The following is a 20966-nucleotide window of genomic DNA, read 5'->3' as shown; positions in this document are numbered from 1 at the left end:
TTCTTCTGATAAGCTGTATTTTTTCTTTTTCAATTTTTCATTTAAATTCCAATTAGTAAGCCTATGGAGTAATAATAGTTTCAGGTGTACAGTATAGTGATAGAGCATTTCCATACATCACCCAGTACATGTTGCAAGTGCATGATTTGATCTTTACCACCTAGTTAACCCATCCCCCCACCCACCTCCCCTCTGATAACCATCTGTTTGTTTTCTATAGTTATGAGTCTCTTTCTTGGTTTATGTCTCTTTTTCCCCCCTTCATTTTCCCCTTCATTTGTTTGTTTTCTTAAATTGCATATATAAGTGAATTCATATTTTTCTCTGACTTTCTTTGTTTTGTAAATAAACTGACTTTCTCTGACTTTCTCTGCTTTCTTTCTCTGACTTTTCTTTGCTTAGCATGATACTGTTTTGCTCCATCCATGTTGCACATGACAGGATTTCATTCTCGTTTATGGCTGCATAATATTCCATTGTATATATACATCATAGCTTCTTTATACATTCATCAGCCCTTGGACACTGGGCTATTTCCATAATCTGGCTGTTGTAAATACAAATATCATTGCACATGTATCCTTTTGAATTAGTATTTTTGTATTCTTTTTTTTTTCCGGTTCTTATTTATTTTGAGAGAGAAGGAGTGTGCAAGTAGAGGATGGGAAGAGAGAGGGAGAGAGAGAATGCCAGGCAGGCTCTGCACATCAACACAGAGCCCAACACAGGGCTCAAACTCACAAACTGTGAGATCTTGACTTGAGCAGAAATCAAGACAGACCCTTAACTGGCTGAGACACCCAGGCACCCCTAGTATTTTTGTATTCTTTGGGTAAATACCTAGTAGTGCAATTGCTGGATCATGGCATAGTTAATATTTTTTTAAGTTTCTGAGGACCCTTCATACTGTTTTCCGAAGTGGCTACACCACTTTGCATTCCCACCCAAACTGCAAGAGTGTTCCCTTTTCTTCACATCCTCGCCAACACCTGTTGCTTTTTGTGGTGTTGATTTTAGCCATACTAACGGGTGTGAGGTCATATTTCATTGTAGTTTTGATTTCAGTTTCCCTGATGATGAGGGATGTTGAGTATCTTTTGATGTTTCTGCTGGCCATCTGGATGTCTTGTTTGGAAAAACATCTGTTTATATCTTCTACTTGTTTTTTTCATTTGAGTATTTTTTAGGGTGTTGAGTTTCGTAAGTTCTTTGTGTATTTTGGATAGTAACTCTTTATTGAATATGTCCCTTGCAAATAACTTCTCCCAGTCTGTAGGTTGCCTTTTAGTTTTGTTGATTGTTTCCTTAACTATGCAGAAGCTGTTTTCTTTTTTGAGCAAGAGAGTGAGAGAGAGAGAGCACGCAAGCGAGCGAGCATGAGCCAGGGAGGGGCAGAGGAAGAGGGAGAGAGAGAATCCCAAGCTCCATTGTGGAACCTGACTCAGGGCTTCATCTCAGGACCAGGAGATCACTCCCTGAGCTGAAATCAAGAGTCACACTTAAATGAATGAGCCAACCAGGTGCCCCTATGCACAACTTTTTATTGGAATGAAGTCCCAATAGTTCATTTTTGCTTTTGTTTCCCTTGCCTCAGGAGAAATATATAGAAAGAATTTGCTATAGCTGATGTCAAAGAAGTTACTGCCTGTATTCTTCTGTAGGATTGTTGTGGTTTCATGCCTCACATTTAGGATTTTTAATCCATTTTGAATTTATTTTTGTATATGGTGGTCCAGTTCCATTATGTTGCCTGTTACTGTTCAGTTGTCCCAACAGCATTTGTTGAAGAGACTTTTTCCCGTTGGATGTTCTTTACTGCTTGGTCCGAGATTAACTGACTAAATCGCTGTGGGTTCATTTCTGGGTTTTGTATTCTGTTCCATGGATCCTTTAGTCCCTTTTTGTGTCAGTACCATACTGTTTTAATCACTACAGATTTGTAATATAACTAACTTAAAGTCCAGAATTGTGAGGCTTCGAGCTTTGTTTTTCTTTTTCAAGGTTGCTTTGGCTATTTGGGATCTTGTGTGGTTCCATGGAAATTTTAGGTTTATTTGTTCATGCTGTGTCAACTGTGGTGTTCGCATCTTGGTAGGGATTGCATTAAATGTTTAAGTTGCTTTGGGTAGTATAGACATTTTAACAGCATTTGTTCTTCCAATCCATCAGCATGGAATGTCTTTCCATGTCTTTATGTCCTCTTCAGTTTCATTTATCACTGTTTTACAGTTTTCGGAGTACAAGTCTTTTATCTCTTGGGTTAGGTTTATTCCTAAATATCTTACTGGTTTTGGTGCATTTGTAAATAGGATTGATTCCTTAATTTCTCTTTCTGGTGCTTCATTATTGACGTGTAGAAATGGAACAAATTTCCATACTCTGATTTTGTATCCTGCCACTTTACTGAATTCATTACAGTTACATATAGGACAGACTTTTATATTACAGGTCTTTGATGCTTTACTCATTTATTGTCTATCTTATTATATCTTTCTGCACATTTGGATAATTTGTATTGATATTTCTTCAAGTTCACATTGTCTTGTCATTTCTATTTGGCTAGCAAATCCATTGAGTATTTAATTTTTATTCCATTTTTATTCCTGCAAGTCTATTTTAGTTTATTGTATTGTTTCTATCTTTCTAATGGCTTTTGCCATCTTTTCATTCATTGTGAGTATATTTTGCTTTTTTTAATTGATGATTGTTTTTTTTTTCAATGTTTATTTATTTTTGGGACAGAGAGAGACAGAGCATGAACGGGCGAGGGGCAGAGAGAGAGGGAGACACAGAATCGGAAACAGACTCCAGGCTCTGAGCCATCAGCCCAGAGCCTGACGCGGGGCTCGAACTCACAGACCGCGAGATCGTGACCTGGCTCAAGTCGGACGCTTAACCGACTGCGCCACCCAGGCGCCCCTAATTGATGATTGTTAAAATAGCCACTTCCAAATCTTTTTTTTTTTTTTTTCTATTTCCAAAATCTGGGTCATTGCAGAATTGGTCTTTGTTTAATTTGATTTCTCTTTGTTCCAGTCCCTAGTTTTCTGCTGCTCAATTTTGCATTGTATCTTGGACATACAGATACTAACTGTTAAGGATTTTGGATTCTTAGACTTTTCTCAAATGTGATGGTTCTTGTAAAACATAATTATCTTAGTTGAATTTAAATTGCAAATTGGTTCTTGTGTGGCAGCTTTTTGCCTTCCTTCAGGTCTTTTATATTTATGTAAGCTGTTTTCGGTCTTTTATGTGCATGTATATGTCAAGGGTTAGGTAGAAATATGGGCAAAGAGAGTTTAGGGCTTTCCCTTTCTAGATTCCTTTACACTATTCTTCAGCAACAGTTTGCCCATCTTCCCTTTTCTGGTTCACCAGAAATGTGGCAGTTTTTCTAATACCTTGTTACTTCATCCCTTGAATGAGTGCACCTGACTCCAGGCTAAAATTCAGAAGAATGGACTTTCATCTCATACATTCCTCTCCTGTGAGTATGTACTCACCGCTAAATTCTTAACAGTTTGTGTTCACTTTCTGATGCCTATATGTGTGTATTTTTGGTGTAAGGTCCAGTTTTTATTGTTGTTGTTTTATGCAGGAGAGCTCTTCTGGTAAGGTCTTAGACTGTCATTACTTAATGACATCCTGAAGTGTCAATAAGTTTGTAATTGAAAGAGTAGTTTCAAGGATTATGTTTCTGCAATATTTTTTTCTGACTTTCTATTCACCTTGTAATTTCAATTGACTTCTTAGGTAGAATTTGCCAATTATTAATAAATTACAAGAATGTGTTTTGTATTTTCTCCTCTCCTGATTTTTTTTTGCAAATTCTCTTATGTAATAAAGATATTTATAGAACTTAAACTTTAAAAATTTAAAACTTACATATATCATGGTGAATATGTATTACAAAGATGAATTATGTGGATACTGTGAGACTATTAATTGAAATTTACATCGAGGCTTAAATAAGGGTTATAATTAGAAAAATGTAAAACATGGAATTTGTTCCTTTAGGCTTGATTTGTCATATCTTCACTTTATCCTATGAACTGAAAATCATGTTTACTTTTAGGTAGATATTTTAAATAAATATTTATAGCACTCTGAATTGCATACATTTTAGGGTAAGTTCTCTCAATGGTAGATATTATCTTGAAATATCTGTGTTGGGAGGCTCAGCATCATTTAAACACACATATATTTTTCCTTGAAATGTGCTAGGAACTGATAAACACTTCCCTGCACAAACATCTCTTTTACTTATTTTTAGTACTTATAAAAAGCTAGTGGATCATTAAAGTAATCCCCTGAGTGAGTTTAAACAGTTATTTCAGAAACAGAAAAGGAACATCAGTGCAGCAGAGATTTATTTTTAACACTCTGACTTCAAGGTCAGAATCAATTTTTCTTTTGTACATAATGGTGATAGGAAGGTGAAGGCTAGGAATCAAAATCTATAAGCTTTTATCTTATTATAGTTTATGATATACGATTATAAGAGAAAAGAAAGTTGTGTGCAGGGAGAGAATTGATTGCAATCTAAAGAAAAAGTGAGTGCTGGAGAGGGTATCATGTAGGAAATAGAACATTGTGATTATTTTTTCAGCTTCTTCATCTGCACAGTTGATGAAATAATATCTATATCAAAGGGTTTTTGGTTATGTTCAAATTTTGAACTTTTGATCATGAGATACTCAGGTCATCAAACTTCATGGTAACAGTTTGTGATTTCATCTCTGATCATTGCAGACTTCTCTAACTTGAATCCTAATCCTATCATAACTAACATTTAAAATGGCAAGTATTGGGGGAAATCCCGAAGAGCCCATACCCTGAGACCAGGGAAAAAAAAAACAACCCTATTTGAGGGAGGACAGAGAAATGTGAAGATGCCTAGAAAGAGTGTTGCCTTATAGGAAATAGGCTATTTTGTTAAATATTCTTATTCATTTTATTAATCTCACACTGGATATTTTGACACCTTGGAAAATTTAACACTTATGAAGGGTATCATTATTTCTAATCTATGGGAAGTTACTGACATGGTCACACATCAGCTGAAGGTTAGTTAAACCAGAAATTGATTTCTTTGCCTAGTTTTAGAAAGGAAATTGGTGAATCCAGAGGAACTTCAAAGTTAGTTAAGGAAAGCCCTGTATTTACAAATGTATGGAGAAAACAAATGAACTACCTAAGCTTACTTACTAGTTACTTGAGAGCAAGTGACTACAATGCAGGTGTTTTGCATTCTTTGACATTGTACATTCACTTAAATTATTCAGTTACCTAGACGTGGTGGGTATTATATATAATTTAAAAACCAATCAGTTCTTCCATTTCTCCCCTGTGCCCACAACATATGTTCCCGTTATACCCCACTCCATTACATTTTGTAGCATTTATAGATTTTATGCATATAAAGATTAAGTTGTGTGACTAACAGTCCTAGAATTTTAACAGATTTATTGAGGTACGAGTGGTATAGGGTGAATTGTACATATTTCAATATTATAATTGGTAAGTTTCAACTGTGTGTGTGTGTGTGTGTGTGTGTATCTGTGAAACCAGCATCATCAAGATGATAAAAACTGGGGGTGCCTGGATGGGTCAGTCAGTTAAGCCTCAGACTGTTGATTTTGGCTTAGGTCATGATCTCACGGTTCCATTCGTGGTTTTGAGCACCCCCCCCCCCCCATCAGCCTCTGTGCTGACAGTCTGAAGCCTACTTAGGATTCTTGGTCTCCTTCTCTCTCCCTCCCCCTCTCCCTTTCTCTCCCTCTCTTAAAAAATATATATAAAAACTCTTAATACTTTGTAATATGTTTTTATTCCTTCCAACTACTTCATTTCATCCCCATCCCTAGGCAGCAACTGATCTGTTCTTTGTCACTCTGCATTTGCATTTTCTATAATTTTATATAAATGGAATCATAACAGTGTGAGCCCTTTTTATTATTTGACTTATTTCACTCAGCATAATTACGTTGAGATCCATCATTGTTGTTGCCTATATAAATAATCATTGCTTTTCACAGCAACTTCATTATATACATATACCAAAATTACCTTATCCATTCTCCTGTTGATAGACACATTGGGATTTTGAGTTGTTGTTGAGTTTATTTTTTCATTTGTTTGCTCTTGAAGATAAAGCTGCTGTTAATATTTGTATTCAAGTCTGTGTACACCTAAGAGTTTACTACTTTTGGGTAAATAGTAGCAGAATGGGTGATCATATGGTAGATGTATGTGCTTTGAACTTTGTCTGAAAATAATTGTACCATTTTGAATTGACACTAGTAGTAGATAAGAGTTCCAATGATGCCATATCCTTTGCAGTACTTAATACGGGTGGTTTTATTTTGTTTGTGTTTTAGCTATTGTAAAAGTATATCATGGTATCTCATTATGTTATAAATTTGCATTGTAGACCATCTTTGCATGTGCTAATTTGCCATCCATTTGTCTGTGTCTTCAAATACAAATTTTTTATTAAATGGATTTTTGGTGTTCTTCTATTGTGTATGTCATTGATTTCCACTCTTAATCGTACTGTTTCCATTCTTGGGCAGACTTTGGATTTAATTTACTCTATTGTTTGGTTTGTAAGGTAAAAACTGAGAATATTGTTTGGTACATTACTTCCTTGTTAATACAGACATTATATGATAAAACAAATGTCCTGCAATCATTTCCTTGGCTGCATCCCACATATCCTGATGTTTAGTTTTCATTTTCATACGGTTCAATATGAACTTAACCCTCTTTCTGATATCTTATTTGATGCATAGGTTATCAAAAAATGTAATACTTGGGGATTTTCAAGATAGCTTTCTATAATTGGCTTCTAATGGAATTTAATTTTGGTTAGAAATCAGACTGGATATGTTTTTAATCCTTGCTTATTTGTTGACAGCTTTGATGTCTTAGAATAGGTTCTATTTCAGTTTGTTTCCTGTGTTCACTTGAAAACAGTTTATATTATTTTGTCATGAGATAGAATGTTATACAAATGTCATTTAGATCAATGTGGTTATAGTGTTCATCAAGACTTTATTTTTTGAGGATAGTTGGCATACAATATCACATTAGTTTCAGGTGTATAATTTAGTGATTTGAAAGGTTTATACATTAAACTATGTTCACCACAAGTGTAATTACCATATATTTACAATTAACAATAACATTGTTATTACAGTGTCATTGACTGTGTTCCTTATTCTCTAATTTTTATTCCTGTGATGTACTCGGGCCATAACTGGAGGTCTGGGGCACCTGGGTGTCACAGTCTGTTAGGCGTCTGACTTCAGCGCATGTCATGATCTCAAGGTTTGTGAGTTCAAGCCCCGCATCGGGGCATTTTTGTAGGCTAACAAGTCACAGAAAGAGAAAGTTAAAAATCATCATTGACAATTGGACTAAAAAGAATAAAATACCATTAAGACTTTATATCATTTCTGATTTTCTCTTTAATAATGTAAACAGAGACAAATGTTGAAATGTCTATTTATAGTTGTGGATTTGTCTGTTTGTCCTTGCAATTCATATACATTCTGTATCACTTATTTGGATTCCGTCATAATTGCATATATGTTAAGGATTATTATGTCTTCTTGCTGAATTGGTGCATGTATCATTCACAAATGGCTCTTTTTATCTTCAGTAACATTATTTACTATGAAATTTAGTCTGTCTAGTATTAACGTAAGTGCTCCAACGTTCTTATGACAAGTGTTATGTTGAATCATTGATATCCTTTTACTTTTAACCTATTTGTGTTGTTATATTTGAAGTGGATTTCTTTTTGGGAGGACATAATTAGGTTTTGTATTTTATCCAATTTGATAGTCTCTTTATTGAGTTGTTTACATCATTTATATTTAATAAGATTGTGATAAATTTATCCTGTTGGACTTACTCTCTTCATATTTTTCCACTTCCTTTAATTTTGATTTTTTGATCGTTTTTATCATTAATTTTGTTTTCTTGAACTGGAATTATTTCTTGTGTTACTTTATGGTTTTGGGTTTATGATATATGGTTTATAGTTGACATCTTGATGGGTTATAGTACACATCTGTAAATTAGAATCGTTACCTTCAAGGGTTATTATAGGTATCCTTCATGTATACTGTAGGAAATTTAGCGGGGGATGGGGGTGGGGGGCGTCTGGTTGGCTCGGTTGAGCTTTTGACTTCGGCTCGGGTCATGATCCTAGTGGTCAGTGAGTTCGATCCCTGTGTTGGGTTCTGTGCAAACAGTTCAGTGCCTGGAGCCTGCCTCAGATTCTGTGTCTCCCTCTTCCCTGTTAGTGCTCGCTCGCTCTCTCTCTCTCTCTCTCTCTCTCGCTCAAAAATAAAGCATTTAAAAAAATTAAAAAGAAACTTAGGGGAAAGAAAAGAAGTTTAGAATGTTACCCTTGCATTTGTCTCCGACCAGTTGTTTGTGCGGTCATTGGCATACATTTTACGTATGTTACAAACCCCACAAATTGTTTTTTTTGCTTTAACAAACTATGTGTCTTTTTTAAAAAAGTTTTTTTCAACGTTTTTATTTTATTTTTGGGACAGAGAGAGACAGAGCATGAACGGGGGAGGGGCAGAGAGAGAGGGAGACACAGAATCGGAAACAGGCTCCAGGCTCTGAGCCGTCAGCCCAGAGCCCGACGCGGGGCTCGAACTCATGGACCGCGAGATCGTGACCTGGCTGAAGTCGGACGCTTAACCGACTGCGCCACCCAGGCGCCCCTAACAAACTATGTTTCAAAGATAATTAAATAATGAGAAATACTTACAGATTTACTCAGTGACAATTTCTAATATTCTTTTCTTGGCATATATCATGATTTTCATCTGGTAATACTTAGCTTTGGCCTTAAGTACTTTTTTAAGATCTCTTCTAATGCAGGTCTTCTGGTTGTCAAAAGTTTTTATATGTCTCACATACCTTTGTTTTCACCCTTTCCTTTGAAAAAAATACTTTCACTGGTTAGAGAATTACAGGATAACATTATTTTCTTTGAGCTTTTAAGGTACTGCTCTATTACCTTCTCATTAGCGTTGTTTAGGACAAAAAAATTTGCTGTCATTCTTAATTCCTTTACTTGTAACATGTCTTTGATTTTCTGGTTGTTTTAAAATGTTTGACATTATTAGGATATTCCTTCCTTTGGCTGTTTCCAACTTTCTTATGTTGGCTTTTCTTCAAGTGTTGGGTTTATACCCTTCATCATTTAAAAAATTGGTTATTTTTTCAAATATTTGTGTTTCTTTCACCGTTTGTCTCCTTTAGGAATTTCAAATATATATATCTTAATTTGTTTCAAATTGTACCAATGCTTACTGGTACATGCTCTTTTTTTTTAGTTTAGTTTTTTTTTTTTTTTGTCTTTCAGATTTCTGTGTTTCATTTAATTTTGTAATTTTTTTAAGGTTTATTTTTGAGAGGCAGAAACAGAGCATGAGCAGGGGAGGGGCAGAGAGGGAGGAAGACAAAGAATCTGAAGCAGGCTCCAGGCTCTGAGCTGTCAGCACAGAGCCCGACTTGGGGTTTGTACTCCTTAAGTGTGAGATCATGACCCCAGCTAAATTCAGATGCCCAATGACTGAGCCATCCAGGCACCCCTCATTTTATTTTTATTTTTATTTTTATTTTTATTTTTATTTTTATTTTTATTTTTATTTTTATTTTTGTTGATGGATTGATTTTATTTTACTTTTTCAATATATGAAATTTATTGTCAAATTGGTTTCCATACAACACCCAGTGCTCATCCCAAAAGGTGCCCTCCTCAGTACCCATCACCCACCCTCCCCTCCTTCCCACCCCCCATCAACCCCCAGTTTGTTCTCAGTTTTGAAGAGTCTCTTATGCTTTGGCTCTCTCCCACTCTAACCTCTTTTTTTTTTCCTTCCCCTCCCCCATGGGTTTCTGTTAAGTTTCTCAAGATCCACATAAGAGTGAAACCATATGGTATCTGTCTTTCTCTGTATGGCTTATTTCACTTAGCATCACACTCTCCAGTTCCATCCACGTTGCTACAAAAGGCCATATTTCATTCTTTCTCATTGCCACGTAATATTCCATTGTGTATATAAACCACAATTTCTTTATCCATTCATCCATTGATGGACATTTAGGCTCTTTCCATAATTTGGCTATTGTTGAAAGTGCTGCTATAAACATTGGGGTACAAGTGCCCCTATGCATCAGTACTCCTGTATCCCTTGGGTAAATTCCTAGCAGTGCTATTGCTGGGTCATAGGGTAGGTCTATTTTTAATTTTCTGAGGAACCTCCACAGTGCTTTCCAGAGCGGCAGCATTGATGGATTGATTTTAGCTGTGTTTCCTTTTAGATAGTCTCTCTTGGGAGGTCTTCATGTTCATTAATTTTTGCTTCTGCTCTATCCTGCCTTTAACCTCAGTATATTTTCCATCTCATTCATTTTCATCAATAAAATATTATTTAGATATTGTTAGAAATTTTTAATGTCTAGTTAGTATTATCTGTATTTAGCTTCTTAAACACATTGACTTCTCACTTTATCACCTGTGTCATTTTGGGTACACTTTGGATTAGCTTTAGTCCTTGTTATGTGTTTCCTGCTTCTTGCACTGCCTGACAATTTTGTGATTGTTTCCCAAATAGGAGGATTTTGACTTTGTTGTGTGATAGATATATATTCATGTAAATACTCAAATAAATTCATATATTCTTAACAATATTCTTGAACTTTGTTCCAGAATATGGTTAAGTTACATCTCATCTTTGTTGTGTAACAGTAGACCAGGCTTTTGTCAAATGCTAATTTGGTTCCACTAGTAATGGAAAATGCTACTGAGTACTGTGATCCCCCATGACTTGAGAGGTTTCCTATTAGGCCTGGCAAGAGCATGAACTATTACTAGCGCTGTGTCAGTTTTGGTTATCATTTCCTCAAAACCTTTTGGGTTGTTCTTTGCCATGTCTTCATTATTTTCTCTTAATTGTGTATACTGGTCAGTACTCAACGTTGTAAGATAACTGTGCACTTCTGCAGAGCTTTCTCTCTGTGCACACACTCTCCTTTCCAGTCTGTGCGCTGCCAATTCTAGTCAGGTTGGCCTTTCCGGAATCCTAGCTCCATTGTCTCATGTTTGCAAGGTTGCCATGTTCTGTGAGAAGTCTCCAATCTTGTACCACATCCTGGAAATACTCTAGGCACTCAGCTGGGGCAAATTGTTAGGGCTTACTTTGTTAATTTTCCTATTCTTACGAGTCACTGATTTTGTTGTCTGATGTCTAATGCCTTTTTACCATTATTTTGTGTATTTTCCAATTATAGTCCTTTCAGATTAGAGAATCACTTTAGTTCCTCTTATTCCATCTTGGCCATGAGTGGAAGTCGGTTTCCTAGAAAATAATGTTCTATATTGTAGGATGGAATTGGCACTTTTGATTTTTCTAATAGCACTTTTAACCAGTTGTGTTACTGTATCTCTTTTACTGAAACTGTATTTTCACTGACAAGAACATTTGAATTAAAATATAAGAATCTTTATGTTGCTCAAATCTATAAAATTGTTTAAACCAAAGAAGGCAATATGAGTAAATAAATGCATTAGTTAGTTCATATATTTCAAACTGAACAAGAGAAAAAGATATAACCCTAAGCTAATATTTTGGTGTGGATGGTACAATAAATTTTCTGGTGAGGATGATAACTTACTGAGCTGGGATGGGCTTTTCCATGTATAAAGGCTGACCCCAAATGTACATCTGTGTTGGTAAGCTAGAGAGCATGAGATCAAAGAAAACTACAAGTAGAGAGGAAGTAGGTGTGCTGTCATGTAATTGACTTACTTACCCGGAGACACTAAGTATGGAATTACTGAAGCAGAAATGACTTTATAGTATCCGATGTTTTATTTTCTTTGCAAATTACCCTGACATATTAAAAATGAATATGAAAATGTATAATATACTTGACATTTGGTAGCATATTAGCGTGAGGGAAGAAGAGATGTATCCACAATGGACTGCAGTGGACTACTAAGAAGACGCGGCCCCTGGAGCTGCTAGGGGTGACATTTAGAAACAGATGGGAACATAGCAACAGGTTCGCTTTTTATGACATGAGTGAAACATAAGGTTTCTCAGAAACCTGGAGATTGCCGGTACTTTTACAGAGTATACAAATATGCCTTGCATTGTCAGTAATAATAACAGCACTTTTACTAGTTTTCATTGTTACCATTATACATTTCAAATTAAAGTAATAAATCATTGACCATTTACTAAGCCAGTCCAGCTAAGGTGTTGGAAACACTGTTTTTCAAAATATGTGTCTTAAAATGTTAAGCATTTCTTTCACTTATGTGACAATTATTCAATATTTTTGGAATTCCATTACTGAAACTATTTTTGGTATAATTTTGATCCACCTAGGAGAAACAAGCACTTAAGTATAAATTACACTGACTGTATCATTCATGAATTAATCATTCATGTTCTTCAGTAATCTTTGATTGATTTTTGTCTTTTCCAATTCAAATCTACCCTTAATGGGTGCAAGTTTGATGCCATTAGCATTGAGAAAGCAAATATCAAAGAGAAATTATTGTTAAAAAATATTTTAGATGAGGGGCGCCTGGGTGGCACAGTCGGTTAAGCGTCCGACTTCAGCTCAGGTCACGATCTTGCGGTCCGTGAGTTCGAGCCCCGTGTCGGGCTCTGGGCTGATGGCTCAGAGCCTGGAGCCTGTTTCTGATTCTGTGTCTCCCCCTCTCTCTGCCCCTCCCCCGTTCATGCTCTGTCTCTCTCTGTCCCAAAAACAAATAAACGTTGAAAAAAAATTAAAAAAAAATATTTTAGATGAAAACAGTTGAAATTTGTCAATGCTGTATCTTTTTTTGTTGTTGTTCCCCCAGCTCAGGCATACTCCCTTTGGTACTTCAAAGACCTATCACAGTGTAGGCACAGAAACATTAATTCTGTTGAAGCTTTTAAGTTTTGTTTAAATGTTAACATACAGTGTAATATTAATTTCAGGTGTATAGTATAGTGATTCAGCACTTCCATGCATCATCAATCACTTGTGCTCATCACCTATTTTACCCATCCCCCCACCTACTTGCCCTCTGTTGGGTTTTTTATGTTTAAAAATCACACATGTTGTAGTTTATTATACATCAACATGGTACATATGTGGTCATACATCACAGTGGTTGAAATTACCCTTTCACGTATTACTTTACTATTTTTTACATTTTTCAGTAATGTAGTCTATAGGCTAGTAGTCTATTTTCCTGTTTACTGTGTATAACAAGTGGGCAAGAAACCATGATCAACTTTTTGCATATCAGGTTTTTAATACTTCAGATATTAAAGTATCAAATAATTGAATATCATTTTCTTAATACATGTATTGAGAAACTGCTCTCTTTTTGGATCCCTGATAGGGAGAAAAAAACATTTTCTTGTGAATTCACATGTTTCCTTGCAGGTAGCTGTGTATTCCTTCCTGAGCATAGTTTGGATTTTAGGATATTAACTTCCAAAGTGACGAATTCGTATGTGGGAAGGGGGAGAGAGTGTGTATATTCTAATAAGTTGTTTAGTTCCTAGGGATTTTTTATTGTGACTTTTACAAAGTATCATGTCATTGTATAGGTCAGCATTGTGGTGTCTTTTTTTTAATTTAATTTATTTTTATTTTTATTTTTATTTTTTTTCAATATATGAAATTTATTGTCAAATTGGTCTCCATACAACACCCAGTGCTCATCCCAAAAGGTGCCCTCCTCAATACCCATCACCCACCCTCCCCTCCCTCCCACCCCCCATCAACCCTCAGTTTGTTCTCAGTTTTTAAGAGTCTCTTATGCTTTGGCTCTCTCCCACTCTAACCTCTTTTTTTTTCCTTCCCCTCCCCCATGGGTTTCTGTTAACTTTCTCAGGATCCACATAAGAGTGAAACCATATGGTATCTGTCTTTCTCTGTATGGCTTAGTTCACTTAGCACCACATTCTCCAGTTCCATCCACGTTGCTACAAGGGGCCATATTTCATTCTTTCTCATTGCCACATAGTACTCCATTGTGTATATAAACCACAATTTCTTTATCCATTCATCCGTTGATGGACATTTAGGCTCTTTCCATAATTTGGCTATTGTTGAGAGTGCTGCTATAAACATCGGGGTACAAGTGCCCCTATGCATCAGTGCTCCTGTATCCCTTGGGTCAATTCCTAGCAGTGCTACTGCTGGGTCATAGGGGAGGTCTATTTTTAATTTTCTGAGGAACCTCCACACTGTTTTCCAGAGTGGCTGCACCAATTTGCATTCCCACCAACAGTGCAAGAGGGTTCCTGTTTCTCCACATCCTCTCCAGCATCTATAGTCTCCTGATTTGTTCATTTTGGCCACTCTGACTGGCGTGAGGTGATATCTGACTGTGGTTTTGATTTGTATTTCCCTGATGAGGAGCGAAGTTGAGCATCTTTTCATGTGCCTGTTGGCCATCCGGATGTCTTCTTTAGAGAAGTGTCTATTCATGTTTTCTGCCCATTTCTTCACTGGGTTATTTGTTTTTCGGGTGTGGAGTTTTGAGCTCTTTATAGGTTTTGGATACTAGCCCTTTGTCCGATATGTCATTTGCAAATATCTTTTCCCATTCCGTTGGTTGCCTTTTAGTTTTGTTGGTTGTCCCTTTGCTGTGCAGAAGCTTTTTATCTTCATAACGTCCCAGTAGTTCATTTTTGCTTTTAATTCCCTTGCCTTTGGGGATGTGTCGAGTAAGAAATTGCTGCGGCTGAGGTCAGAGAGGTCTTTTCCTGCTTTCTCCTCTAGGATTTGGATGGTTTCCTGTCTCACATTCAGGTCCTTTATCCATTTTGAGTTTATTTTTGTGAATGGTGTGAGAAAGTGGTCTAGTTTCAACCTTCTGCATGTTGCTGTCCAGTTCTCCCAGCACCATTTGTTAAACAGACTGTCGTTTTTCCATTGGATGTTCTTTCCTGCTTTGTCAAAGATGAGTTGGCCATACGTTTGTGGGTCTAGTTCTGGGGTTTCTATTCTATTCCATTGGTCTATGTGTCTGTTTTTGTGCCATGTGGTGTCTTTTTTAACATCGTTTAGTTTAAAGATAAGTGCTTTCTTTGAATTTTATATCTACTTTGAAGGAATTACCGATACTCTGGTGTTACAGAAATATTAATAAAATGTATATTTAGTCGTATGTTTTAAGAAAATATTCTAAGGGTCTTGACCCTCTTTTTAGTGGGTTTCTTGAATGATTTGTGTCGTAGGCCCACTTCACAGATTTGGTAGGATTTCTAATGTGTTTTTAGGCCTGAAGTATGAGTTTTACAAACCACAACCTGGCAGATACTGTGCAGAAAAGTTGAGAATTTTTACTAAACCCCGTTGACTTACTTCCTTCAATCGACGTTGACATTAAAAAACTACAGTAGGTTATCTTAGGAGGGGCATCTTTTATAGTATTGCACTTTCTTTTCAGGTTTAACATAGATTTTTAAGCACACAGTCATACTTAAAGTTATAGAAACTGAGTATGAAAAAGTACCAAACTGGAAAATAAGGAAGATAAAGATTGCTATTAGTATGTACATCAGATTTTCTTTCACTGCCCAGTGTTTATGTTGAGAGCCACTGAACTATGCTTTTCTTTCTCACTTTGAATAGGTCTTTCATAGTGCTATTCTGTGAGAATTTTGGAAATTATTGTGTTCTGAGGTCATTCATAATTATATTTTGGCATCCCTTGAGTTACATGGTTGGATTTTGTTTATCCATACTTCAAAGTTACTTTCACGGTTTACCCATGTGTAGATACAGCTAAATTGCCAAAGATACATCAGGACACTTTTTTTTCCTCATTAGTAAAGCTATATAGCCAAAGAAACAAGATAGAGTAAACTGGAAAGTGTACTCCAAGTAATGATCTAAAATCTCTACACTTAAGAACAGTAGATATCTCACTCTCTGACTTGCTAGCAAACTCGCTAACAGCACAGCTGCCAGCTCTTGATTTACTTCAAAGGAGAAATGTAATGTCAGGAAAAAAAAAATAAACTCTACACATCAGAAATTCCTTGTATGCATAGAATTTTAAATATTTTCAAAAAGTATTGTTAGTTTAAGAATTTACAAAGAGTATTTTGATTCTGAACTCCCCGATTTAAATTGAGATCTGCAGGAATATGAGTGTTGGAAGAGTATCTTATTAAAATTGAACACAGTAGTACGTTCTGCCAAGGTGGAGTTCATTCACGTTTACTAGGCAGTTAAAGTCTCTATGTACCCCCTTAAAGTGGTGGGCAGGTACATGTCCGAAATTCTGTTTACAAGCCTTGAAAACTACAGAATAAGGGAGAAGAAATACATGAGATTAATGTCAAGAAGGACTTCTCCCCCCGCCCCCCCGGAGGAAGAAGTACTCTTGCTGTGCCCTTTGTTTTAACGGATGAAACAAGATAGAATAAAGAATGATTCCTATCCAGAAGCATCCTGGCACTTCATATGATTGATTCCATAGGCAATCCAGCATTTATTGTTTAAAACAAAATACACATATATTTTTGCTTGATATTCTTTATCCTAAGAGGATGGGCAAAATTTTAGTTATGTAATTTTCAAAGATATGTCAACATAGCTATTTTTAAAAACACATTTATACATGCAAAATGATTATCTTGTTGGTATAGCAGGGGTAGCTGTACTTATATCAGACAAAATAGACTTTAAAGAATGTAATAAACTACAAAGAAGGCCATTATATAATTCTAAAGGGGTCTATCCAACAAGATGGTATTACATGTGTAAATATTTATGCACTCAACATAATAGCCCCTGTATAAAGCAAATATTAACAGATCTAAAGGGAGAAATTGACAGCAGTACAATAATAGTAGGGTATTTTAATACCCCACCTACATCAATGGAGAGATCATTCAGTTAGAAAATCAATAACAAAACTTTGGCTTTAAACAACACAGACTGGGTGGACATAATAGATAAAGAACATTCCATCCAAAAGCAGAACAACACACATTCTTCCCAAATATACGTGGAACATTCTCTAGTATAGATCATATGTTAGGCCACAAAACAAATATCAATAAGTTGAAGATGTGAAGCATGGCAAGAATCTTTTCAAACTACAGTGGTATGTAACTAGAAATCAATCACAAGAAGAAAACTGGAAAAGTCACAAATGAGTAGAGATTAAACAACTTGCTACCCAACAACGAGTGGGTCAGTTAAGCAATCAAAGTAGAAATTAAAAAAAAAATAACTTGAGATAAGTGAAAACGGAAAAACAACACACCAAAATGTATGGGATGCAGCAAAAGCAGTTTTAAGAGAGGAAATCATAGCAATTCAAGCATACCTCAAGAAATAACAACAACAACAACAACAAAAATCTCGCACACTCTAACTTGACATCTAAAGTAACTAGTAGAAGAACCAGCAAAGCCCAGAGTTAGTAGAATGAGGGAAATAACAAAGATCAGAGGGCAAAAAAATGAAATAGAGACAAAAAAAGGTAAAAGATCGTTGCAAATAAGAGCTGGTTCTTTGAAAGGATAAACAAAAGGGACATATTTGTAGCTAAACTTGCTAAGAGTTCCCAAATAAAATCAGAAATGAAAGAAAAGTTACAGTTGATACCACAGAAATGCAAAAGATCATAAGAGACTACTCTGCACAGTTATATGCCAATAAACTGGAAAACTGAGAAGAAATGGGTAAATTCCTTGGATCATACAGTCTCCCCAAAGTGGATCATGAAGAAATAAAAAATCTTAATAGTCATTACTAAGGAGATTGAATCAGTAACAAAAAATCTCCAAACAAACAAAAAATCAGGGCCAGATGATTTCATTGGTGAATTCTAGCAAATACTCAAAGATGATACCTAAGGTTCTCAAGCTCATCCAAAAAACTGAAAGGGAAGAATGCTTCCAAACCCATTTTATGAGGCCAGCATTACCTTGATACCAAAAGCAGACAGTAACATCGCACACAAAAAAGAAAATTATAGGCCAGTATCGCTGATGAACATAAATACAAAAATTCTCAACAAAATTCTAGTCAACCAAGTATAACAATATATTAAAAGGATTATATACCATAATCACGTGGGATTTATTCCAGGGATGCAAGGAAAGTTCAACCTCAAGTCAATCAATGTGATATATCACATTAACCAAATGAGACAAATTACAGGATTATTATCTAAGTAGATGAATGAAAAGCATTTGAAAATATTTAATGTGTTTATGACAAAAAACTGCCAACAAAAGTAGACAGAAAATGTACCTCAGCATATTAAAGGCCATATGTAACAAGTCTACGGCTATTATCATACTCCGTGGTAACAAGCTGAAAACTTGACCTGTAAGATCAGGAACAAGACAAGGATTCCCCGTCATCACTTTTATTAATCTTAGTATTGGAAGTTTTAGCCAGAGCAGTTAGGCAAGAAAAGGCAATAAAAAAGCATCCAAGTTGGAAAGGAAAAAGTCAAACTATCACTATTTGCAGGTGATACGATTTTATATAGAAAATCTTAAAGACTCCATCAAAGAACTGTTAGTACTAACAAATTGAGTAAAGGCTCAGGGTACAAAAATATACAAAAATTTGTTGCCTTTATAGACATCACTGATGAACTGTCAGCGTAAAAAGCGAGAAAACCCTTCCATTTACAACTGTGTCAAAAGAATAAAATACTTAGAAATAAATTTAACCAACAGGGTGAAAGATCATTCTCTGCAAACTCTAGGACACTGATGAAAAAACTAAGACCAAAGTAAAGAAATTTAGTCTGTGCTCATAAATTAAAAAAATTGTTGAAATGTTTATCATATCCAAAGCATTCTGCAAATAGAGACTCCATGGTCTCTATCAAAATTTTAATGGCATTTTTCACAGGGTAAGAAAAAATGATCCTAAAATTTGTCTGTAACCACAAAAAACCCAAATAGCCAAAGGAATCTTGAGAAAGAACCAAGTTCAAGGGATCAGATCCCCTGAATGCGAACTATGTTGCAAAACTATAATGATGAACATAGTATGGTGTTGGCGTAAAGATAGACATAGATATGAATGGAACAGAGAAGCCCTTAATAAACTCACACCTCTATTACCAATTAACTTAAAAGAGGCAAGAATATACAGTGAGAATAGGGCAGGCTCTTCAATAAAATATTTTTTTGGAAAAACTGGACAGCAATGAGCAAAAGAATAAAACTAGACTATTAGATCATACACAAAAATTATCTCAAAGTGAGTTAAAGAGTTGAAGGGTAGACCTGAAACCATAAAACTCTTAGAATAAAACATAAGCAGTGACACAAGCTCTTAGACATCAGTCTTGGTGCTGATGTTTCGGACTCCAAAAGAAAAGGAAATTAAAGAAAAATGAAAAGATTACATTTAAAGTAAAAAGCCTCTACACAGCAAAGGAAAGCATTAACAAAGTGGAAAAGGAACCTATTGAATGGGAGAAAATAATTGCAAGTCAAATATAGATATATATTTGGATATATATCCAATAAGGGGTTGATACCTGGAATATGTAAAGAATTCCTACAACTCAATAGCAAAACCCCCGAATGATCTAATGTAAAGAAGAGCAGAGGAGCTGAATAGATGTTCTTTCAAAGAAGATCTATAGATGGCTAACAATCACACGAAAAGATGATAAACATGACTAATCCTCAGGGAAATGCAAAGAAAAACTACAGTGAGGTAGCACCTCACAGCTGTTAGAATTACTGCTATCAAAAAGATGAGAGTTAACAAGCGTTAGGATGTGGAAGAAAGGAAACACTTGTGCTGTGTTGGTAGGAATGTAGATTAGTGCAGCCACTATGGAAAACAGTATGGAAGTTCCTCAAATTTTAAAACTAGAGCTACCATATGAACCAGCAATTTCACTACTAGGACACTGTAGGTACACTACTAGGTACTTAGGCAAAGAAAATGAAAACACTAAATGGAAATAATATATACGCCTCTATGTTCATTGCAGTTTTTTTTTCCCAATGGCCAAGATAAGGAAACATGGTAAGTGTCCATCATTGGATGAATGGTAAAGAAGGTGTGGTGTGTGTGTGTGTGTGTGTGTGTGTGTGTGTGTGTGTGTGTGTGTGTATACCAAAAAAATGGAATACTATACAACCATAAATAAAAAGGAAACCTTCCATTTGTGACAATATAGATGGACCTTGAAGGTATTATGCTAAGCAAAATAAGGACAAAGACCAATACCATGGTTTCACTTATGTGGTATCTAAAAAATAAATCAAATGAACAAATAAAACTCATGGATACAGAAAACAGGATGCTGGTTGCCAGAGGGGAGGGTGGTTGGGGATGGAAGTAATGGGGAAAGGGTGTCAAGAGATATAAATTTCCATTTATAAAATAAGGTAACATAGGGTATGGTGATTACAGTCAATAGTACTGTAGTAGATAAAAATTGTCAAGAGAATGAATCTTGATGAAAAGACAGGGAAAGGCAGTTGGCATGGTGGGTGGTGACTGATTTATTGTGATTATTTCAAAGTGTAATAATCAACAAATGATTGCCTTGGACACCTGAAACTAGTATAATGCTATTTGACTATTATACCTTTAAAAAATGAACTACCCCAAAATTATTTGCTTAAAACAGCAGTATATTGGGGCGCCTGGGTGGCGCAGTCGGTTAAGCGTCCGACTTCAGCCAGGTCACGATCTCGCGGTCCGTGAGTTTGAGCCCCGCGTCAGGCTCCGGGCTGATGGCTCGGAGCCTGGAGCCTGTTTCCGATTCTGTGTCTCCCTCTCTCTCTGCCCCTCCCCCGTTCATGCTCTGTCTCTCTCTGTCCCAAAAATAAATAAACGTTAAAAAAAAATTAAAACAGCAGTATATTATTATCTCTAATCCATGGGGTAACTAAGCTTACCCA

Source organism: Prionailurus viverrinus, chromosome X (assembly GCF_022837055.1).
Source record: "Prionailurus viverrinus isolate Anna chromosome X, UM_Priviv_1.0, whole genome shotgun sequence".
Classification (NCBI taxonomy): domain Eukaryota; kingdom Metazoa; phylum Chordata; class Mammalia; order Carnivora; family Felidae; genus Prionailurus; species Prionailurus viverrinus.
The sequence above is the reverse complement of the archived record's forward strand: the minus strand, read 5'-3'. Positions refer to the sequence as shown.